Consider the following 25548-nt stretch of genomic DNA (forward strand, 5'->3'; position numbering starts at 1 on the left):
ATATAACTTAAATATTCTTCCTCCTCCAGCTTTTGGGAGAAAAGTTCTCCACTTTATCTTCTGAAGCAGTCCCTTGAGAGATTGCATCCTTGGGTTTTGGGGTTTGTCTTTTGGTGGGTTTTTGTTTGGTTTTTGTTTAGTTGATTGGTTTTTGGGTTTTTTGGTTTTTTTTTTTTTGCAAAAGCTGTATCTGTTTTACTTACAACACCAACAGTCAGAAGAGGAAACCTGCAACTACAGCAACATAGATCATTAACCAGTCTATAAAATTGTTGTCAAGACCTGGACAAAATTCACAGACTGTTCTGTCTTCTCTTCTGTGTTCATAAAGTTTCCACCAAACATCTCTAACAGTGGGAGGTGGGAGGAATCCAGAGCACTTAAGACAATTGATTTTGCGAAGATTATGTTATGAATAACCCAAAAACCAAAGATACCTGGTGCTCAGATCATGTATCTTAGTGTGCCTCCTTTTTATTTACTTTAAAAAGAAAACATTTTCCACCTGACAAATTTTAACTTTTTTTTTATTCAGCTCTGTCCCCAAATACTCATCACTGTCCTACTCGCTCCTTTTCTCACATAATAAATTCCATTTTTGACCAAGATCACATCGCTTCCAGGCATCATTAACTGTCTCCACACTTATCACTTAGACTTCTCACAAAGGGCTGGAGGCTAGGACATCTTCAGTGTCTATGGACAGTGGTTCTGGAGCAGTAGGGCTCTGCAGATTTCTAGCTTCTCTCCCCACTGGCAGCAGCCTGACTGGGTGGTGTGGAAGGGGCTAGGAAGGAGGGCAGCCAAGTCACACTTCCATGAGGCTTTTGGAGTAATTTCTGTTAGTTCCATTAAATAATTTTGATTTTTGCATATTTTGATAGACTTTCTCCACTCTCTCTTGTAGCCACCACATTTAGGACATTCTGGACAATGAAAGAGAGTAAATACATTGTGTATCCATTTTATATATAACTCAAATCTCAAAAAAAAAAAAAAATCTTGATGCTTTAGTTAGGAAACCATAAAAATTCCACACGTAAATGTACACAAAAAGGTGCCAAATTAAGAATTTGCTAAAATTAGGTACAATCATACAGATGTTTAAACAGGAATGGTTCCTTATAAGGTGACTTACTAATGTGCAGAAAAGATAACTATGACAGCTTCTCAGTCGCAAAACAAAACTTAGCACGGTAAATAACCCTGGAGAACCAAGCCAGCTCTAGGAAGAGAACTTGCACCCAGTACAAAATGAGTTTAACACACTCACTACCACCATACATAGGTGACTCTTAGGATGGCAACACAAGTCATTCTAAACCCTTCCATGCTGAAAAAGCCCAGTTCCCAAAAACATACAGGATTTGAACACAACAAAAGCCTGAAGTCAGACATGCCAGATGCTGGTCTGTTTTTCTCCTACCCCAAATCAGTTCACATTTAAAACTCTGGTTTACCACCAGGGAGGGAAGTGGGTTAGTTTGTTCTGCCCTCCCTTCCCACTTCCCTCCCAGGCCACACATGAAGGTAATGAGAATGCATAATAAGAATCAGACAAAATGCCATTTACTGCTTCATGTTCATACAATAGCTGCACTCAGACAAGGGCCTCCTTGCACAGGAACAGCATGAGGAGGAAACCCCAAACCCTTCTTTTTCCTAGGCTGTTCCTCTTGTAGGGGCAGTTATATGTAATGCCACTTAACTCTGAGGTATCTTACATCCACCTGAAAAGAAGACTAATTTTTATTGTTGTCATTTTTCCAAAACAGAATAAACACAATTTTGAAAAGAGAAAGGAAGATTGCACACAACCCCCAAGAGCAGTGTACAGTCCCTTAATGTCCATTTATTCAGCAAGGGAAGTGATGAATTCGTGGCATTACTACTTGCAAATTAACTCTCTAGTCGAAAACAAACATCTTCAAATGAAGCTAACTACTCAAATACAGATGAGATACCATAGCAGCTGAGAAAAGAACATTCAAGGGCTCCATCTTGATACCCTAGGAACCAATTTCACTTACAGTGAAGCACGTACACCAGTTTTTACATGACAACAAACCTGCCAAAACTAAAGAAATAAAAATATTGTTGAAAATTGCTGAACATAATTGCCCTCCATCCATGTACAGCTCTTGGAGCAAAGCATTTGAGCTGCCAGGACTGCAAACAGAGATTGTTTAGCAAAGCCAGTCAGCGGCTGAGCTCTGCTTTTGCTGGGAAGACAAGCACATCAAGCCTGAAACAGCAGATGGAGGAGTCTGAAGAAATTCAAGGTCATTGAGGGAAATGCTTTCATCCCAGCCCTAAGATAAATCAAGACAGCGCCGTCTCGGTAAAGACATAGTTGAAAAGTGGACTGAGATGTTAAGGAAAAGTAGAAGATCAATCCTACTGCCTCCTGCTGCTGGATTCCAGCTGCTTGCTGAAGGAAGGACTTTATACATTTGCCATAAAGGAACAATTCTTCTCAAAAGAAATACTTAATTCAAAAAGTCACTCTACTTCCTAATGTAAATAACCCAAATAGCAAACCAGCACCAAAAGGCATGCCAGTATTTAACACATAAAATGTTACTGAGATCAAGTGCTGACTTTCATTTAAAGCACCCAGACAGCTTAAGGACTGATATCTATTTGTTGGTCTGACCTCTTGGGTCCTTGAATCCACTTGATTATGTCCAAAGAAAAGTCTTTTAAGGACACTCGAAAATATACTGGCACATACTTCATGATGGAAAGTTATTCTTTTGCTCTTCATTCCTCTGACAGACAATCCCAGGAAGCTGCAGCTCTTGAGATCTCTTGATCAGCTTCTCCTGTAAGCACAGTCAGGCAGCAAGGTCAAAAAGGAAACTTCCTATAAAACAATTTTTAACACTACTTTTATCTTTTTATTATTTTTTTGTTTTTAAGAGTTACATTATACAGAAGACTAAAGAAAATGTGTACAGTTTCTTGCAAAAGGGAAGCATTTATCCACTTCTATGTTCTTTCTTTTTTCCCCTTAATGCTTTCTAACTTCCAGTGAGCAAGGAGAAAAGGTAAAAAAGTAAACAGAAAAAAGTGATGTATCGTTATCCCAGACAGCTTCCTGTCCTGGTTTGCATCAACAGTGTCATGAGATGAAGAATGACACAATATGCAATAGTTCTCCCAGCTTTGAGAAACATATGTTAGGGTGGTGCGTACACTGCAGAATACGGCAGCCAGAGTACACAACTGAAGCACTCGGGTTTCTGCTTGCAAAAAAATATTAGAAAAGCATTTTAAGCACAAGCTTAACTTTTAACACATCTTTATCCCACTGAGGTCCTGTACCTTGAACTACTGCTTAAGGCTTAAATGACACTTACTCCCTTCAAAAAGCACTTTTTTTTTTTCAAATTTTCTTTCACATTCTTGAATCTGAAATCCCAGCTAAACCAAAGTTGGCATGAAATCACTTCCTGCAGAGCCAGGATTTCACTTCCAGCAACGAATTTTCTTCAGATTAGCCTGGGACAAACTGTTTTCCTACACTTGTGATACTATTAGGAAACTAGTACAAAACTGTGCCCTCTGCGTATCTCTGCCTGCAGTGCCTGTGGAAAGGTTAGACTATGCAGGGAGGGCCAAAGCATCAATAAGTCCAAAGGATGGCAGATAAAGCACATTAACTGCATAAATAAATGACAAGCAGGTTTTTGTCATCTTTGTTTGCAAGGTTCTGGCCCCCTGCCTTTTTTTTCCCTGTTAACAAAGATCATGTAGGAAGTTTTTCAAGAAAAGAGTGCAGAGACTCTTAGGATGAACTGGTCCCTCTTCCTCATCCTCTCCAGGCAATGTCCCAAGAACTGGGGACACAAACATGGCAAAAATCAGTATAAATCAACAAATTTCATTTTTGAAAAACTTTTTATTTTTTAAAATTATTTTTAAATATTTCAACTAACTGGTGCTGCAGTTTCTCCTTTCCATCAATAGAAATCTTGATGTATCTTTCCTTATTGATGTCTGAGGAGGACTAGGACACAGCAAAGGTAGTCAGATTATTGCTTAACAACCCTAACCTGCAGAGTCCCTTATTTTGATAAATTTATCTTGCACATTATTTGCAGCATTTTGCATCCATTAACTTGGAGGAGCTGCAAACAGGGAAGGAAGTAGGGAGCATGGAGATAAGAGTGCTCCAGATGATGTTTTTTGCACGGCTGCAGAAGTATCATGAAACTCAGTGCACACGCACCGTGTGGGGAGGGGCTGACAGAGTGGAGGCAATAGCTTTAAGTCCCTTCCATCCTGCCCAATAAATCTGTGTCTGACAGCTCCCCACAGGCCTATATATCATTTTCTTCTTCTTTAATTAGGAGACCAGCTGCAACTCCTTGGCCAGAGCCCAGCCAAGCTTCCCATGCTCCTTCTATAAGTTTCTCCAACAAATACTGCTAAGAAGCAAAGAAACAAAACACAAAATCTAGCATGTGACAAACTCTTCCACGTGTGACCTCTGTACCAGGCAACCTGAAAATCTACATCAGACTGACTTGATGCACAAGGCAAAAGAAAAAGTGTATCTGGACAGCCTACAAACTTTATTTCCCACACAGTTTTTCCCCTTTTCTCATATCTCCACACATTATCTATCATTTCTGCACAATCTGAATGAACAAGAAGCACAGATTCCACAATAAGTATGTGTCATCTACAGCAGGGTTGTTCCTTGCTTAATTCTGATGAGGTTGCAGCTAGTTAAATATTTACTGGAGGGAAGCACACTACCCCAGAGAATATTTTTGAGAACTTAATCCCAGAAGCAGGCAGAGGCCAGTGTCACAACTTCTTTCTGTTCAATATATCCAAGATAATGAAATACAGCTTCCCACAATCTTTTCCCTTCCTCTGTCCTCCAAGAGAAAAGTAATTATTTCAGCTATCTTTGCTGGCTGTCTTGGGACTTGCCAATGGAAGCAGCAATTGCCTGCAAGAGGTTGAAAATCCAGACCAAATCCAAATAGTGCATGCCAGTCTGCTACCAGTGAGCTGAGGGACAGAGAAGCTTTAACTGCTGTGTCCTCTGTATTGTCCATCCACTGCTGTTTCTCTTTCCCCCAGAAAGAAAATTTTCAAAAATAAATAATCACGAAACAAAATCATTCCATAGCAGGCACCACATTTCTGTGGTACACAGGCACCTGAGGTGCAGATCTGATTAAAGCTTGTGAGCTCGGGTTACCCTCAAAGCTTGGCACCCTTTGAATTTTTTTTTCTTTCGGAGTAAGCTAAGGAATAAGGGGTTGCTGCCACTGCCTGGAAACCTCCCCAGCCTGGCTGCTGCCACTTCCAGTGCTGCTCTGATCTAGTGACACAGAGAGCAAGATGTACCCATCCAAGTCTATCCTCTTTTAAAAGCAACAGTGGGGATGCTCCTAAATCCATTTTGAAGCTTATTTCACAGTGAGTCTGTATAGCTTCCTGGAGAGGCTGCATATTTTATCACCAGCCTAATTCTGAAAATACGACAGATCTGGAGTAGCTTTTTAGCAGGACAGTGAGCTGGCAGTGCAAACAGACACAGCTGAAATCATCACTCTCTCCTGCTCTCATCCTGATTTCCCCATCCCATTTCCTCATTCTAACTCACGTCCCCAGTGTGTTCATCAGAGAAAATCACTCAATATTAAATGCAGAGCTTCTTCAAATGCAATCACAGATGGATAATAATGGGTGGCAATATAAATTAATCTAGAGAAAGCCATTCAGAGAGACAGAGGGAAGAAAAAAATGTGGGCAGTAAACAGTCTTTGATTCACCTCAGCCCTTCAAGACAGTGATCAGACTGGACACTAGTTTTCACAGGACACAGTGTGGGGAGATCGTGCTCTACACACTACTGACTGGTTTGATGCTCTGCTGTTACAGTGACAGCCTCAGTAGCCAGAACAAGTTAAAGAAAAAAATAAAAGATTGCTGGGAATGACAAGTCTCTCAAGATGGTAGGGAGCACATTAGGCTGTTACCAAGTAAAGTGCACCTAAAACCAGTCCATGCTATGATGCCTTGCTCTCTCCTATAACAACATATAGCAGGCCACAGGTTTGCAGTAGACAGAAAATACTAGTAAAGGCTCATTCTAAGTGTTTTGACAGAAGCTTTAATCTCTCCCAGTGCACCACAGCAGGATGGGGAAATAGTGTTGCTGTGATCCCCTGGCAGGAGCATGCTCCATGCTGGGGCACAGGAGTAGCTGAAGGCATGGGCAGGTTGGACTGGACTCTTCAGCTGCTGGACTCCTGAGGCACCTGGATAGGGAATGGCTGTGTGGCAAAGGCGGTGCCTGCTGGAACTGCCACCAGCTGCCAAGAGGGAAGGTGACCATGTCCAGCCATCAGCAGGAGTGGCTGCCTGGCAGGACCACACTCACATGGGAGCAGGGGGGTGAAGAGGCAGCCAGAGGGTGACAGAGGGCTGGGTGTGCCACAGGGATGTCCTGTCACCACCACCCCATGTGTACCAGGGCTCCATGAGCAAATACCCCCAACTCCTGGTCTTTCCTGTAAACCCTTAATTCCTCACCCAGCTCTGGCCTTGCCCAGCTGTTCACAGGCAGGGCAGATAACAGGGCAGGGCACATCAACAACAGCAGGTCCCTGGGGTGAGATTAGGCTCCACCTAAACCTTAGGGGATATCGGTCCCATCCAAAATTGCCCTGAAGTAGTTAGCTGAGGACTTAGATAATCAATTTGGTTTGCTGCTCAGACTGTCCTTTGCTCCCAGTTATTCATCACTGCTCTGCTTAATTCACCATAAAGGAATTCCTGAGGAACTGCCCTGCCTTCAGGAAGGCTCTGTTTATTCAAAGGAAAGACCAGAAGTGACAATAATTGAATAATTTCACTTGGCACCAGCTTAATTTAAGTAGTTTTTAGCAGAGAAACAGCTTGGGGGGGCAGGGGGGTGGTAGAAGAAAATTAAGAAAAAATAAAGAAAAAGAAAAACTAAGATGGAGAATAATGAAGTTGTTTGTTGTTTTTTTTTAATTAGCCACCAGAAAACAGGCTCCAAAGCTACAAGAGAGCACATGCAGTAAGTACAATGCTTTGCTGTGGATGGACCTGTTGGTGTTCCTGCAGAAAATACACACTGCAGCAAGAGGAACCTCCACAATACTGCTGTTCTCTTTTGGCTTCACAGTTTATACCATTTTCCTGGAGAGCTGGGGATGACCAGTGGAGAAACTGGTTCCTGTCATATCTTTTGATTAAACTTCTGCTGTTTTTCCTTACTTTCAAATTTTAACCTGGGGCCCTTCCTGTCACAAAATTTCTGAAATATATTGGCTGATACTGGCAGAGTACAAATTATTATAAAAAACAACACATGCATTGACAATTATATTGTCTTTTTAATGTATTATAACAGCATAATGATATTTCCTTTTCCAGTGTTTTCTAGCCCACTGTAAGCAACACTCTACACTTCAAAAATATCAGCTGCTTTAAGACAAATAAACTGTTGACACTTGCAAATGGTGTTAGAACTCATTATTTGCAGAGCTGAGGTATAACATGTCAAGTAGAGTTTTCATTGCTTTGCTTGGGTGATTTCTGTTTAACCTTTTTATTCTCTCCACAGAAATTCAGAAAAGGAGAATGATGGACCCAACTTGTAGCAGAGCTGCAGAAAAAAGGTGTACATTTAAAGTATTTCAACTCTAAACCAGCGATTACAGTACAAACCTAGCATTTTATTTCTCAGAACGTAACACGGGACAATATGAAACCAAAACTAAATAAAAGGACGTTTGATACAACTGAAAGCATAGCCCACAAGTTTTGCAGCATAATGATCTCTCTGATGTCTTTGTTTTTCTTGCAAAGTCACATTAAAGCATAGGTTACACAGACACAAATAGATACTCCTCTACCACAGACACTTGGCTTTTTTATATCACTGAGTTTAGCATTTGTCACTAGTCACATCTCTAAAAAAAAAGCATCACTGTAAGGATTCTTTTCAAGAAATCCTTCTACAACATGTTGTTCCTGGCCTGCATCATGTACTTAATGTCAAAGATACAAAATAATCTTTTCCAAATTATTTGCATGAAAGCTTCACACTCTATCAATTAAAGCAGGAAATGGAATGTTTAAAAAAAAAAAAAGCCCACATTCTGATTTTCCATAAAACCTCTGCTATTAATACACCCATGCTGTGTTTATGATTAGAATCCTTTGCGGAAACATTGGCTGGTTAATAATCATCTACATCTGCCACAAAATCCCATTTATGCTTCAGCCTACATCCTCCCATTGTTTTATTAGCTACCTCTGACAAAGGATTGTCAGAATTATTTCCTCTTTTTTTGCAGGAAAAATCTGAGGATGAAAGAGAAGAAAATAAAAACAGAAAGGTGACACTGACTTGTAGTACAACCGGCATGGCAAATAAAGATTTTTAAAGGTCTTGTGCATTGTTCAACCACTAAAGCAGTGTTTATTAACTAGAATTTACAGCCTAGACCACCCCCTGAGTTTTTAAGGGTCTGACCTGACCAACCCCAGGTGGTTTGCCCTTTCTCAGGGTTCATCCCAGGAGGGAAGCCCTGAGACCCTGGTGGCAGAGGGCACGGCTGTGTCAGCCCAAGACCAAGCAGCAGTGCTGGCTGCATCTCCAGTGGCTCGCAGGGACCCGAGGCAGCAGGTCTCTGCAGGGCCCTAACCAAACCTACTTCTGTCTAATCCATGATGACACAGCTCCTGAGCCCGCAACAGGCACAGGGACCAGAACCTCTGCAGGTGTTTGCAGGTAAACACACAGCTTGGCTCATGATCAGTGTCACAAAAACACTGTTCTGCTGAATTCTTAAGTGAAAAAGGAAAAAAAAAAAACTAGAGATCTCTGGGTTTTCACAGACTGAAATAAATTGGTGGGATAAAAATGCAGTCTGTTACTTTGACATGAAAAAGGGGTGAGAAATGGACAAGGTACATTTTACAGGCAATTGAGACCTAGGATCACATTTATAGCCAGGATGGTTTCCAAACTGATTTGCCCCACTGAAATTCTTGTTTTGATATTTTAAAACACACACACAGTATCAATTTCTTACCAGAGGTAACATGTCCTCCCCTGATCACCCTGGGCCTGGGGGTTGCCCTGGTGGGTTGAGGAAAGCCCAAAAAGTCTGAAGGGGAGCATGTAGGCACAAGGCTAGACAGCCTTCAGCTAAAGACCTGCCACAACCATTGCAGAGAGAAAATCCCCTCATGCCTGCCTTGCTGGGACCCCTGCTCCCCACCCTGGGGAGGGGTTGGTTCTTGTCTTGCTTATGTCCAGGGGAGGGAAGAACCTGGGGTGCTCTGCTCTAAGACAGACTGGGCTTGCAGGTAATGTTACCCACCACAAAATACTAGAAGAGAACAATTAGTACTACTGAGAGTTAATGAGTAGCAATGATAACAGAGATAACGTTTCCAGTTAGATGCCCTCCCTTTAACCAGCCAGACTGCAGAGGTAACTAGAGGCAAAATCCATTCCCAGCTGCCAGATGAGAAGCAGAGGAAAAATGTATGTTGAATACATACTACAGGCATCTGAAGGCAATCCATAGTCTTCTGGAAACTTGTTGCTGAAATCACTCAATTGATCTGGCCAGCTTTTGGTGGTGCCTGCTGTATATTAAGGCATTTGATGCATCCAAAAGCACTAAAAGGAAAGAAAACTGTAACAATGTGCCAAGTATTAACCTGGCCCTTCACTTGTGAGCAAGACAAACACTCAAACTGCCTCATGATTTGTTTTGCCATTGGGAAAGGCAAGCTCTACTTCAGTTAATTTTGCCTGAGTGCTTCAACTAATCAAGCCTTACACATAAACATTTGACTAAGTTAGGTGAAAGTATGACAACAAAACAGCATGGTGCAGACCAGGAGAAATATCTGTGAAATACAAATACTATATGAAAGAAAGCAGCAGCCAGGGTGTAATTGTCATTTTCCCCAGTTAGCATGGGGATGCAGCCCACCAGCCAAGCCTTGTGCTGAGCAGTGAAGGTGGTGGCATTGCCTAATCAAAGTTACCAAGAACAGATTGAGGTTTTCCCCCCTAAGCAGGGCTAGAGGAACACACTGTCTGAAACTGACTTTTGAGTTGGGCCACAGAAAGGGCAACAGCATCTTACCTGCAAAAAAAGCCATCATTAAAACACCTGTGCCCACATACTTGAGAAAGAGAGGAAGAACAGATGAGGAGACAGAGGAGATGAAAAGAGACTGGGTGTGACCTGGGACCCAGCAAAAGGACACACAGTCAGCTGAACCTCAGCCCCTTGGTGGCACCAAGCCCTGTGACTGGCACAGCACTCACCTGCTGCCCCCATGGGACCACACAGCTGTGCTCCTGCTATGTGGTCACTTTGGCAGCAGCAGTCCATGCTCACCTCTGGCAACATCACAAACTACACCACTAAGAATAAACCTGGACTTTTCGTTCATCCCTTAATTACGTGCTCATCGATGTTCAAGTCCCATTTCTATTGAAACTTAGATATCTCTAAACAAAGATGTTTCATGCTGCTTCCCACTCGTCCTGCTCTCTGTTCCTCTGCAGCCTGACTGAGCAGCCCCACAGCAGGAAGACCACGGTTACCAGAGGTCAGGAGCCAGGCCAATTCCAGGAACAGGCAGCAACCCCCGAGGCAAGGCTGGTCACCAGCTGAACCCTGGATACACAATTTCATGAATACCTGAACCAAAGAGCTGGCTTTTGGAAAGGAAAGCAGGAGCTGTTGGCACAGTGCAGACCTCCCCAAGCTCGGCCTAGCAGCAGCATGGCCACGGTAGCAGATGTCCAACTCCTGACTGCAGAAAAATGCAAGGGAGAAGCCTGTCACACCACTCTGAGGCCAGGATTGCTCCTCTACACCTTGGTCCCACCCCCCTCCAGCACTTCTTGGACCATGGGGGTGGCCCAGCAGCCCACCCAGACTTCTGTCCAAGCTGCACAAAAACATCCTGAGAACTGCACTATAAACCAGACAGTCTGTAGCAAACAAGAGCTGAAGACTCACTACCCCACCAACCAAATTCTGTGCCTCTGAGCACCAAAACGACATCTTCTAATACTGCTCTAGGATCTTATGAAGTAAGGAGAAAGACAGATACATCCTGCAACAGTTCAAGCTATCATTTTGATCAGTATTTCACAGAAGTAAAGTATAAAGCCACGTCATCTATTCAGGCTCATGATGTCCTTGTCAGTTTCCAAACAATTCAGAAGAAACATCCAGTTCCTGCATGTCTGCTCAAATACGCAGCCGCAGCAGGCAGCCACTTCTGGGCAGGCAACTGAGAAAATATCCGTGTCCTACAACAACCACCTACATTCTGGGTTTAGATCAATTTCACTTTAAAGGACTTAGATTTGAGAAACCATAGCTACAAATGTAGAAAACACAAATTAAATAATGATTTGCTAAAAATCCTGCCTATGAGGGAAGCAGCTCATGCCTTCAAGTACCAGATTCAATACCACTGTTTTGCATCTTTGATTACATTAACCTTCTCCAACATCAAAATTAATAGAATATTACTTAATCTGTCTGGGAGGAGCTGTTAAAACAGTTTGATTATCAAGCAGGTCTGGCAAGTCCAGCCAGATAACTGGACAAGACCATTTCTTGTAAATACAACAGGTAAGACCTTCTCTGTGACAGCATTAGTTCAGTGGACATAACATATTCTGCAAATAAAATCTAACTCATAATTCACACTGTGTTCACATTCATACTATAATTCATCTTAAATATCTCTAACTACAATAGTTCATGCAGTCCATCAAGAGGCATCTCAGCAAAAGTGGGATTTACAACTTCACAGGAATGCTGGGTGAAGCTTTTTGCTATCATTTTGAATGTTGGTAATTGTACTGCTATAGCAGGAAGACAGTGCATAGTAATACTAGATGAGCTTTCTGCAATTAAAAATAGGAGAGATTTCCTCTTCTGAGTCCACCACAAATGTATGAACCTTCTGCATCTGTTCTAATCATCAGGTTCTTGACACTATGTGCAGACTTACGTTTGCTGCTAACACATCAATAAGCTGCTATGGTCTATAAAAACCATCCATTGGAAGATGACACCTTGGTAACTTTCAAACTTCTTAAAGAAAAAAAAAAATCTGTTAACCAAAAGCTTTGATTAAACTCTACTGGTTAAGCCCTGTAACAAGTACAGTGATAGATCTCAAAACAAAAGTGTCATAAGAAAATCAAAGCTTAAAAAAACCCCAAACCCACTACATTTTAACACCATCTCTGTGGTGTCCCTGCATCAGACAAATGCTTTGCAGCCCTTCACACGCCAGAATAATGACTTCTGAAGTGACAGAAATGGTATTATCCAAGAATTTCAGCAACATCAGTAGTGCAGCATTTCTTGAAACTGCTACAGTCCATAAACAACCATGGAGAAATCAGCCTGAGATGCCATTTTTGACTCCATCTGTGCAGCAACTAAACAGAGCATGAGAGCCAGAATTCACTCCTACTCAGAGACAGCAGCTCTGCCACAGAATCCAAACCTTGCAAAAGCTCTTCCTGGACACCCACTGGATGACTCTTGTGTGCTGGGGACCTACAGCAACAGGCAAGGGGGTGGGATTCACATTCTCCGACCAGAGCTGACTTAGTAAACTAACCAGTACTCCAAGTTCCTGCTGCAGTTAGTGGAATGACCCTGGAATTTACAAGACTAATTCACCCCCTTCTCAGTAAGTGTCAGAGACAGCAGGGTGCTCATATTAACTCTTCTCTCCTGGCAGTCAGAACATACACATGCCTCCTCCTCTATATATGAAAATACGAGATACAATCTATTCTACATGGTTGTTTCAGGTTTGTTTTTTTAATCCAAATAACTCATTGACATTTTCAACTGCTACTTTTTTTCTGAAAATAAGCCTTTCCTCTTTTGTGACAAGCTGCACATCTTGCAGTAATTGAAAAAGGACAGCACCAGATAAGTGCATCCTGTCTGCCTTGAAATAAGTTTGCTACTTCCTTTTCCAAGAAGATAAGAAACATCTGCATACAGGCATTACTAAACAAAAGCTACCTTTCTGTAAAGAAAAAGCCTAATTGAAAATTCAATAATTTCTATCCCTCATGGACATAACCTGGTGTAGCAATTCAGGTAGGTAAGTTACAGCCTGAGCAATGAGGGGGTGCCATCAAGCTGTCCAGATTACATACAAGAGCTGTCTCTCATTCAGAGAGACAAATCTCAGTTACCTTTTTCTCACCAAGTAATTATAAAACATAAACTACACCATGTATTTATTTTCTTTCCTGTGCTTCCCACACTCTTTTTCTACCAAGTTTTTTCCATCACTTCTCCTCTTCCTATCTTCCATTATTCTCACATCATCATCACAAATTTTATCTGCTACACAGCAACTGCTGTACACCCCACTCTCCAGTTACGTGTTTCTGCTCTGACTGCAGCAGAGTCCCCAGAACCCATCCAGTTATCCATATGAGGCAAGTCAGGTCATGCCCCACTTGGTTCACCTGGAATGGCTTTCTACTGCAAGGACTGTTTTCAATCTGGCTGCTCAAGAACATGAGCTGCAAGTGAGGTCAGATCCTGTCAAAGGGGAGCCGCTCTGTCACACATGCCCAGCCATCTCACCTGCCTAGCTCTCCCCACTCCCTTTTCTCACTGCATCACTCTCAGTTTGTGTCACCTGGCCCTCAGGAGATGAACAACATTGTCTGCTACAGCTGCCTGCTACCCATCTCCTGGAGAGCTGAGGATGTCCTGGGTCCATGCCTGCGAGACAGACAGATGGCCGTGCTGCCACCATCCTGCAGGTTTATCCTGCTTTCTCCCACTCACATCCTTGGACTTCCAAGTTCCTCTGCCCACCCCAACTAGTGGAACATTGACTTCTGTTCCGTTTCTTTATTCCACCTGTGCCATGGCATCAAAACTAGCTTGGAGCAGTCTTTGAACAGCTAGGTTTTCTTCCACTGTTACAGCTTATTAAAGAAAACAAAATGCAGCATGAATATAAACTAGTTATTATGGATGTAGCATTGATGTTCTGAAATCAGACTGTAAGTCAATATCGGTTTTCCCCTACAACAAAGTCATTTGTAGTTAGCTGCCTCCCTGCTTCAGAAAGTCTTCTAGGCTAAATGCACTCATGACACCCAAGTTGATGGGTGTTTGTCACCCTGAAAGAAGAGAGGACAACTACAAACATGTCCTGACCACTAGCTGAGAGGAACTCTGGAGGTGACACAAATCATCACTCAACTGTGTCCTACAGGAGAACAGAGCAAGGTGCTGCCTGCCCTGCCTGCACCGCTTGTGCCAGACCCTTCTGCAACCATTTTGGAGATCTGAACTTGGAAAAAAGCCCCAGAACTTTCTAAGGACATTAAGAGTAGTTTGCTCAAAAGACAACTCTTCATGTATTTGGGTACCCCCCTTTCCAAGGAGGGTTATCTTCCCACCAGCTCCTCCAGCAGATGCCAGCAGCAGAGGGGCGAAGCTGGGAGGGAACCCCTTTCCTGCAGATGCTCCAATGGCTCCTGGCTGCTATCTGGTGACCCAGGCAGGCCCTGGCACCAGCTGCAGCTCCAACAGGAACCCCACCCGGGACCACTGCTGCTCCCTGCCACACCCAGCACTGCAGAGATGTCTCCAAACACTCCATTATCTTAACCATAGGCGTCTGAATGCACTTTCACATGGAAACTCTATAGCAGCACAACATCCACAAGCCACACTCTCCTCCTCAAAAGCACAAGGTGGGAGATTTGATTTGTAGAAGGCTGGTACACAAATGTAAGCCCCATCATCCAATTAAACAGATAATGTGTAACAAATTTTGCTAACATCATTCATTTACCATCTTCCTTTCTTTAGCCAGCAATATCCCCACTGTGTATTTACACATAAAGCTGCTGATTTTAGATTATAAGGTCCTCTGAACATGTGGCCCATCCTTGATCTTTACCAGGAAAACGACAGCTCTATCCTGTATTTTCACATTGATGCAACTGTGAAGCAAAACAAAGTTCACATTTTTTTACATCTGGCTGAAAAGCATGCCTTACAAATAAGTCACAGAATAAAACAAAATTATGACAACAGGTATGGGAAAAAAATGTGCTTAGAGAGTGGCTCAAACAGTTTCTTTAAATAAGCAGCAATTAATTTACATTTCTACTCATGGAAACCATCACTTTTGTGTTGTTAGGTTTTTTTCCTTTCAGTATTTTTTTTTAAGGTACACATGAGGAAAGTAGGAATGACACTACAACTAAAGAGATATAGCCACAAAACAATATAAGTCAGCAATTTTTAAACAAAAAATAAAGTATTTTTTTATTTTTTAAAATGTTCAAATACAAAAATTCTTTCATCAATATTCTTAGAACTTTTACAGAATTACTTTGTCCAGTTAGTTAAAAACTAACTAGACACTAACTAACTAAACTAACATAGACAGTAACTAAAACTAGCATAGACACTTTGGAGAAATAAAAAAGGAAGGACAAATCTCTTTGGAAAAAGAGAACAAAAATGGAATGCAGACTATTCTTTCAGTATATAAAAGGCTTGTATAAAGAGATTTTGGATCAGCTGTTGGCCAGCCACATCAAGAATACATGAGAAATAAATCAGCTTGATTTTCAGTGAGGAGACTTTTGTATAGATGTCATGGAAAGCTTTCTAAGCATAAGGACAGCTAAGGCCAGGCTACTTTAGGAAGGTTACATATGCAGACAAATTAGCAAAAAATAGCCATGTGGGAGGAAAATGACCTTATTATCCCTTACAATGGTGCTAAAAGCCTCCAGTAACTGACTGTGCCAAACTGAAACAAAAAACGATTGTTGTAAGTATCAGCAGGTTGGATTAATTTTTATATGAAAGAGGCAAAAGCAATATTTTCCATATAAATAATGCACAGTTTAGAACTAATGGCTTTGAAACTTTTTTATATTGTATTTGCTTTAAAATAGCCTTCTCAGATTTAGACTGTATTTTAGGAAAATCCACAGCATAAATTTTCCATAAACCTCCTCTCAGAAGTGTTTGGAATGAACATCTTCTAGCTGACAGTACAGTTGTGCATTTATATATGAACTGATCCTCATGTCAAAGACAATTTTCTTAGGACATTTTGTTACTTCTTGCCAAAAACCTAGCCACCACTTCACAGTGTAACACTCACTCTTTTCTTTCCACAGTCTAGACAGAAGCAGTGACTCTGTAACTAAGGGGTTTCCAAATCCTTTCAGTTATAAAACCTCAGTATTGAAATTTCACAACATTTTAGCTAATGAAATGGTTCTGACCAGGACTAGTAATAACCCCACTTGTTTGTTGCAGGAGGCAACACTCAGCAACACAATCAGATTGGCATCTCTGTCCCAGGAGGGTAAATCTTCCTCAAAGTTGCCAAGGTCAGGGAGGAAAAAATAAAAAATAAACAAAAAAGCAGTAGATGAGTGCTGACCCAGATCCTTTTGATGGTGGTAAAATCCCCACAGTGTTCAGTGATGCCAAGACCTTGTCTAGGGAAATTATTACAGTTTTCTGCCATGGTAACTAGTTAAAAAATCAGGCTGTTTACTGCAGAATGCCACCTGCTACTGCCTGGCAAAGTACATCCAAACAATCACGGAGGGCATATTATCATAACAAATGGGAGTTTTCATTTACAAACCCAGAACCACTGTGCTGAAGTGGTATCATGATCCCCAGTTAAAGGCAGAAGGAAAGACAAGGAGAGGAGAGATGGGTGGATGGACAAGAGAGCTTCCCCAGGCAGAATGATGGCCAAGTGGGGGACAGGACTCAGCTCCCCTAAACACTATTGCTGCATCTTCTCTTATAGGCTGCATAATTAATTCAGCAGGAAGGGATTTCATGGGGTGCATTGTCTGTAAAAACACATGCAGAAAAGCTGAAGCTGGTAAAGTACCATATATTGCTTTTATCATCACGTTCTGCTTCTGATCTTGGAAGGGGACACAGTGGGCCAGGCCCACTGGTCCAGTTAGGAGAGCCAGCCTCCAGCATTGACCAACAGCAGCAGAAACAAGGTTTGGGGGGAATTGCAGAAATACAGCAGTCCTGAATAGCCTATCAAGGACTGAAGTAGTTTTTTTCTTGTTTTTTTTTTTAACAAAAATACAGGAACTAATGTTTCTTTAGAAAGAAAAAAAAAATTGGTCACACAATCTGTTATTCAGGAAATCAAACTAGGTGATCATAGTGATCAGTTCTGGCCTCACAATTTATTAATTTTTTTAATATTGTCATTCTCCATTTTCCCCACAAAGTCCAAGGAACTTGGGAAACCCACCCTTCATCTCTTGGATTTTACCATACATCTTTCTTTAGTGATTCTACAAAAGTTTTGGAAATCAAATACCTTTTTATTTCCAACTTCTGGGAATAATCAAGACTTTGTTCAACACTATGGCTTTTATTCCAACACACATAAATAGCTTCTTGACTTTGCACAAAACCTGAAACCACTTTAATCAATCAGCTATATATAGTCTGGATAAATACAGAGTCTGAGATACTGGGTATACAGCCAATCCTGTGCTGTTTGCTAATACTTTGATCTAATTTCACATAATATTAAGAAGAAATGAAAAAAATTCTGGTGAGGACAAAGGCAACAGTAAAGAAATGACAGCGTGTAAAAGCTAGAGATTGCATACATTAGCTAAAAATTCAACTTGTTCCAAAAGCATTTCGAAAGACAGAAATACGTACAGAGAGAGTCATCACAAAATAAGACTCAAATGTCCATAAATTTGTTATTTTGTTACTCCCATAGGAATTCACTCTTGATTTTCCAGAAATCTACCACTATATAAAGTATATTTAATAGCATTAGTAGACAGCACTACAGCCTCACTGCTTGTGTAACACACTGCTCCATTTTCTATGGAATCATTATGGCACAGGTGATTTATGTCTGTGGAACAGAAAGGGCTATTCTGTAGAAATATCACAGGAAATGACACACAGGAAATTAACCAACACAGACATCTTACAATCGTTTCCTAAGCTCTAGCGCAGCAGTCCGCTGAGCTCCTGAAACAACCCAGATGCTGCTGACGCAAGGAATGAACAAGCACCAAAAAGGCTTCCCTCTTCCCAGGCTTCTGGGTCCCAAGAGGAGAAAAGGATGAACGAGGCAACAAGGTATGGAATAGTTGGTTATTTGTGACCTGGAAATATGCTTTATTGGGTAGCAGCTGCTCAGCCCTGTCATGGTTCATCCATGGTGGCTATGGAGAGATGGGGGAGGCCCGCGACGGCTGCGAAAACAAGAAAACTGAAGATTAATATGTGGTGAAGGCTCAAGTAATGGCTGGGGAAAAGAAGGTCATATGGAGGCAAAGCTGCAGTGAGCCTCATGCCAAAATTTTCTCTTCTTCCTCCCTCATGATAAGAGGCTTATAAGAAAAATGAGAACAGACTTTAGCAGGTCCTGCATTGATAGGACAAGGGCTATTAATTTTAACCTACAGGACAGAGTCAGACTAGATATAAGGAAGAAATTTCCTATGATGAGGGTGGTGGAACACCAGATTGCCCAGAGAGGTAGTGGATGCCCCATCCCTGGCAACATTCAAGGCCAGGCTTTGACAAAGCTCTGAGAAACTTGATCCAGCTGAGGATGTCCCTGCTCATGGCAGAAGGGTGGACTTTTAAGGGTGATCTCTAAAGGTATCTTTTGACCCAAACGTTTCCATCATTCTGTGATTCTATGAACTAACCCTAGCACAATTCACATAACACCCTGTTCTCATGGGTTATTCTGCTAAGGCTCAAAAGCATCTGTTCCCTTCCCACAAGCTCCAACTCTGTCAGGTAATGGATAGAGTAAAAATTCAGTTCCTGTCCTCAACAGCACTTATTAATTCAGGTTACAGCAAGATATCAACAGATGCAAAGAAATAATTGTGTTTCAGTCAGGTTTGCCAATGTGCAACAGAAGACCACATCCTGGAAACCAGATGAACTCAATAACATTTTAACATGAATTTTATTAAGGAATGCTAGGACATACCTCATGAGGGTTTAACTGAATGCACAGTATAGAAAATTGTTTTTCATCCAAGTAAATTTTACCAGTTAAAAATAGCCAGAAAATGAAGAAATATCTCAGCACACTATTTCATTATTATTCAATATTCTACAATTCCCACCCACCCTTAATGATACAGCCTTTTAATGGAAAATAATATGTACAAAAGTCACACATGCAGATCTCTATACAGTATATTAAAAAAACATATCTGACATTGGTGTCATTGGCTAAGAATCCATGAGGCATCCCTAGACTATTTTCTATGGAAAATAGAGCAGAACTATTCCATACTAATTTGAATGCACAGGGGTCTACACAAGTAGATTACACTGATTTTAAATGTAATTATTTCTTGTAATTCTTTTTCTTACCCACTAAAGGAATTAGCAGAGCTGTTTCAAGACTGCAATCAAGAGAACATCCATGTCATTCTGTAACACTTTTTCAGACGATTTCCTCTAAAGTTTTCATTATTCATAAATAATACCTGTTTTACAACTGTATAACTTAAGTCAAGATACTCTTAATTTTTCTCTTAAGTTAGTTAGTCTGCCAGTGAAAACGCCCTTTCCTGTACAACAAAAATGAAAAAATAAAGGGAAGTTAGGAAGTTTTGAGAAAAATCAGTACAGAATTTGCTGTAATTACATGAAACTTCCCACTGCAAAAATAAATATTATTTTCTTAAGGTATCTGAAGAAAGACACCTAATACTTACATAATGCCTACAAATCAAGGAACTGTAAAATACACAGATGCTGTATTAATGCTCAAACTACCTTAAAGAACTTTGTGTGAAATCTTGGTCCCATCAAAGCTGATGCCAAACTTCCCGCTAACATCAACAGCGACAGAATTTCATCCATTGTGCCAACTCAGAAAGCAGAAAATGCTTTGAGATAGAAAATTAAAACAATAAATAAGATTGCTTTAATCACTACTTCTGATGTCTCTGACCATGCCATTTCTGCCCCTCCCCCTGCTATGCCAACAAGCGGAAGGTTCAGTGCCTGGGTAGCTGATTTGTCGCTCCCTGTGACAAAGCTTTGGACATTGCCCTCCCCACTGTTTCGTGCCCAGAAAAACACAGCACAGCAGCTCTTGCACCAGCTGCATTTTAATAGTGCAGGAAAAGATCCACAGCTTTAAAACTCAGTCAAGAGCACTGCACTTCCTAAAACTGGGGTGGGGTTTGGTGTTTTTTGGTTGGTTGGTCGGGGTTTTGTAAGGTTTGAGGAAAGCTCCCCAGTGATCAGCATGCAAGGGATCTTGCAGGAGAGTGCATGGCACTGTTTGGCTCTGAGCCCAAGTCAAAGGGTGTTTTGCAACTATATTGTCACCTCTTCAGATATGCTGCGGAGACTTCAAAGGAGCAGCACTTCTGGAAATCAAATGGCTCGATAAGTCCAACAGGAGAAACATACCTAAAGGCCAAATATATTTTATGAGATAGTGGACTCCAGTGACAACAGTTATTTGTACACAAACTACCTCTCCAGGCAACCTGAACAGCAGCTTTATCTGTGTATGAAGAGCAGAGCTTTCACAAGATGCCTTAATGAATAAATTGAGGCAACATTTGCTGGCCCAGTCACCTAAAAACCAACTTCTGCAGCACTGTAGGAATATCTACCAGATTAGCATCACTACAGGGAATTGCAGTGAACTCCAATATTAGTGAATTATTATGAATTATATTTTCCTTTCTGAAAAATAAAAAGTATTTTAAACTAGTATATTAAACTGGTATTTTAAACTATATATTAAACTCAAATTTGTCACACCTATTCTATTCAATCAATAATTATTTTTTCCATGCCAACAACAGGCAGACAGAACAGTAATTAAAATTTCAGTTCACACAAATACGTGCAACATTTGCACTGGACTAAGCACCAAGTTTGCTTGCAACAGCAAATACAAAGAGGAAATGTTTTCTTAAATGTTGTCCTTTAGAGCAATGAGATCCCCTGTAAATTTATTTTCTTTTTGAAGTGAAGACTCTCAATATCACTATCCATTATTTTTTTTTCTGGATCTCCAGTTTCCAAGAACGTTTTGCTATCCTATTTAATATTATCCTGTATTACACAAGCAATGATTTTAAAATGTCATTCTCCAATATGAAAGTATAACATGGTTTTCAAGAGACTACTCTATATGTAAATTCAGCTGATGATTGTAGGGAATATTTGATGTTCGTAACTTTAAGAAAAAAAAGAGACCTCTGTGGTGTACCAGGGTAGAAGACAATACACCAGTAGATCATGCTGTAAGATTTCACAAGACACTGGAATGGTGGAACACAAATGAGAGTCCATCCTCAATCAGGGATGTGCATCTCTGAGCAGACAAAGAGCAGCAGCTGTGAGAACACCGGTTAAGGATGTCCACAGACCATTGATGACAGTGCTAAGGCTCAGGTGGGAGAACAAGCATCTATCCAGACTAACAGTGACCTCAGTAAAATGCCTCCCAGAGAAATAAAAACACAAATACTCCTTCTGCTCCCATGCTCACACACACAGCACCACTGTTTCTACTGAAGGCTTGGCCCTACAGAGCAGGAAGAACCTGGGGTAATGCTCTCTGTACATCTGCTGCACTACCAACACACACCTTGCCCCCATCACCTCGCGTTACAGCAGGGGAGGATGGGCTCTCCAGAATGATGGATGAGCTGCATCTCACTGGCTGCAGAGAGCAGACACACTGCTAATTATCCCAGTGGAGTCACAGGTCAGCACCCTGTGTGATGCTCTAGGAAGTAGTGCTCCCCCTCCCATGGTCCATGGACCACGGTCCCAACAGCTCCACAGGGAAAAGGTGAGACTTTGATCCTTTTATCCCAGCACTCTGTCACCAGTGCCAGCTCATAGAGGTGTCAAACTGGATACACGTAACAGGGAGAGCTGCCCTGTGGATGGAAGTTTGCATCCTTAAACTCTGTCAGGCATGCCAATTTCTTAGTGCCATCTTCAGTAAGGCTGGTGATCCTTGCTGACGGTGCAAACCAGCTGTGGATGTGCACACCATGGGGCACAAGGTCGTGACAGAGAACACCAAGGAAACAGGGAAAGAAAATGTACAACTAGGAAATAAGGGTAGGCAGTAACTACAGATAGCTAGTTTTGGAGACAGTAATATTATCTTACCTTATATATTTCTTATGGGATAATACTGAAAAAAATGCATATACCAGATTGATTTTCCTAGGAAATCAGCTTCTTAGAAAATTACTCAGTTTATCCACTGTTATCTGTCAATAAGAAATTGTTTCCTGGATACAGAGTTTAACAGCAAGCCACAAGACTTTCATCAGTACACCAGTGTTTTCTTCTGCTTTCTCAGACTGTTATGAACATTTCCTCTTGTACACTACACATGAGCAGGCACAGGGGATTGCCCAAATAACCACAAAGTTTCTTTCTGCAATATCCCTACTTCATTTTTGTATGAAGACTGAATACACACTGTTGATAACAACATTATATACTACTGAAAGAATTTTTAAGATTACTCCATTCTATAGTTTTCGTCAAAATACCGGTGGGTCTTCTTCTCACATTTGATTTGCTTCCTGATCGTTCTATCTTGGTGGGTTTTTCCCTCCTCAATCTACAAACTTGTTTGGGATTTTCTCCTGCAATCAATCACACGAGTAACGCTTTCATTTGCAAAGGAGGTAAATATCCAGGCCTTGCTTTTAATTACATTAAGCTGGGAAAAATTTATTGGAAAAGTCTGTCGGTGGAGTGCTGCCCCTTTCCAGGCATTCTCTAGGCTGGCAAACCAGTGCAAGACCTTTGCAGGGTATCAATGGCTTCCTCATGAGTTTAAGTTTTAATCCAGCACTATCTCCCAAACATACTTTGCTGGAATACTTCAAGAAGTCCATGCAGTGAATAACACTAACAGAGCCTGCACAACTCTGCCTGTAAGGGTGGCTGCTGTAACAAAATTCAGCTACAAAAATGCAGGAACAATGAAACGTGTTACTGCAATTCATAGAGTAATTTCAGGTTGAAAAGCTGAACAGATGGCATTTGTGAGCTTTATTCAATATCTTGGACTTTTTAATTAGATTCCTGTTCGTGTCAGTCTGCTGGTTTACAGCAGGAGACCCCAGATTTCAAAGTAACCTTAGGAATCCCATTGCTCTGTCTGATAGAAACCACTATGCCAGGAAACTGCTGCAGGCACAGCTCCTGCTGCTTCCACCACAGGAACTCATCAGCAGGTAATTAAAAGAACCAAATTAAAGGGACAGTCCAAAAATGCAGCTACGCCTTAGCCAAAATGCAGATTAGAGCTTTAATGCACCACACTGCTTTATAATTTTAGGATGCATTTGGTATGTTTATCATTAGGAATATGTATGCTGTAATTTTCTCCTTCATGCCTTCATGGGGTTCACAAATTCACCTCCTGCCCCTGACAAGCCACCCTGGGTATTCCACTGCTTTTTGGAAAGCTGCATGTGGGCACAATGAAACAAAATGAAACAAAACATACTGACTGCTAAAAAGCTTAAGTACTTTCAAGGGAATAAACAGTGCATCCCTCCCAAAGCACTGAAACATGGTAAAAAACACCAGCAGACTCAAATGGAACAAATGACTTAACAGACAGTAGTCCCATTAAATTTTAGAATCAGGTTCAATACTTTCTTTTATCAACACAGGTCAAACTAAACCAATCAAACAAACAAAAAATACACACACACACAAAAAAAAAAAATTCCAAAAAAAAATTCTGCAAAAACCCCCACAAGCTCCCAATAGATTGACTACTACAGTAAATTAGGACTTTTATGAGTGCTGCAGTGCATAAAATCTCAGTGACACTTTTAACCTATGGCAATAAAGAATGGCACAACACACTGGAATAGTAAATCTAATTCTATCAATCAATGGCACAGTTTCACAGCTGTCCTTTTATACAAATCAGTTACAAGTTGACTATTTTTGAGTTGTTTCTTTATATTACTTTACCTTTTTGAAAAGGGAAACTCCAGAATTCAGAAGACCTTCTAGACCTATTGCAATCATGCTCAGCAGATCACTGAGCACACCTCCAAATCCATTTTAATTTTATAATATATCCTGAATGTATAAACTGGTACTAAAAATAAAAAATAGGCTGTTTTAGAGAAGAATAGGCCAAATACTTCACTGGCCAAACAACAGCATATGCAGAGTTTGTGCATATTAACTTCTGTGGCATCAGTGCCCTAAATCCCTTGCAGATGGTAAAACTCTAAGTTGTTACAAAATGTAGATTTTGAAAGAGATGATAAAGTAAACTGAATACACAGGTATTTATTTGTAAGTGTTTGAATACTGTATAACAATCAGGTCTAATAATCACCTGCCTGGTACGTGTCCACCAGGGGAAAAAAACCTGTAACTCTGCAACAGATTCCCCTTGTTTACTCAACACAATTTTGCCCCGAAGTATTTTGTCAGGAGAGAAAAAACAATTCTGTCCTAGCATGGAATGAAACCAAATCCCTCTGAAACTGCATCCCTTGCCAGTGGATGTGATGACATTGGACAAACTCCTGGGGAACGAGAAGGAACAGGACGTGTTGAGGTCTAACCATTTTCCTTCCCTGTGATGTGCCAACTGCCCATAGGCCTAAACTTCCAAAAAGGCAGCTTTGTCAGGGCTGTGCAGTGGGGTCCTGCTACAGAGTCCAAACAAGTCTGGATTTCGTGATAACTAGCAGAATACCTGGTGCAGTAGATAGCATGGTATTGACAACAACGTGAAGCTTCTGTTAGTAACAGCAAAAAATGCTGAAGCAATTAAAAATTATGAAAATCTGGATAAACGTTCTCATCACCTGTTTACAAAACATCATGATTAAGTCTTTTAAAATCTCTAAAGCAACTCCTTCATTTCAGATGACAAAACTAAACAGGATGGAGGAAATTTGCCCTATCATAAGGTCAGATGCACCAGGTCTTTCAAACCCTCAACCAAAGCACCTCTCTCATGCTGTTCACAGCATTTCTAACTACAGCAGACAGACATCTGATGATCTCTGGAATTATACTGGTGAGACATCAAGAGTAGGGCTCTCTTTTCTGATAATTTTCTGTCTAATTCTGGAACAATGCACTCTACATCAGAAACTGCTTATCCATTCCCTCTCCTTTGATAAATTTACCACATCATAACATCCCTTTTCCTGCTAAGTATAGAAAACTGCATCTCTGCTATTTACAGATTTGGAGGCTTGTCTGGACTGAAGTTTTGTAAATACAACCTATTTTGAAGTCACAGGAATTAAAATTTGGATTAATGCCTTGAAAGAAACAGTTCACATAGCCTACATTTTCCCCTGTGCTGATGTTCTCTATTGGTTGATTCTAAAGCCTCAAAAACACCCAAACAATATGAAACCTTAAGAACCAG

The 25548-nt window shown here is 41.0% G+C and overlaps 1 long non-coding RNA gene across 1 annotated transcript; it reads left to right on the forward strand.

Annotated features, from left to right (window-relative positions):
* The first annotated feature begins 18101 nt into the window (after positions 1–18101).
* Positions 18102–20059, forward strand: LOC109022551. The gene is made up of 2 exons (XR_002001497.2): positions 18102–18233; positions 19506–20059. It is a non-coding gene; the product is annotated as an uncharacterized LOC109022551 (long non-coding RNA).
* Positions 20060–25548: the final 5489 nt, after the last annotated feature.

The sequence above is a fragment of the Parus major genome, chromosome 3 (genome assembly GCF_001522545.3).
Source record: "Parus major isolate Abel chromosome 3, Parus_major1.1, whole genome shotgun sequence".
In the NCBI taxonomy this organism is placed as follows: Eukaryota; Metazoa; Chordata; class Aves; order Passeriformes; family Paridae; genus Parus; species Parus major.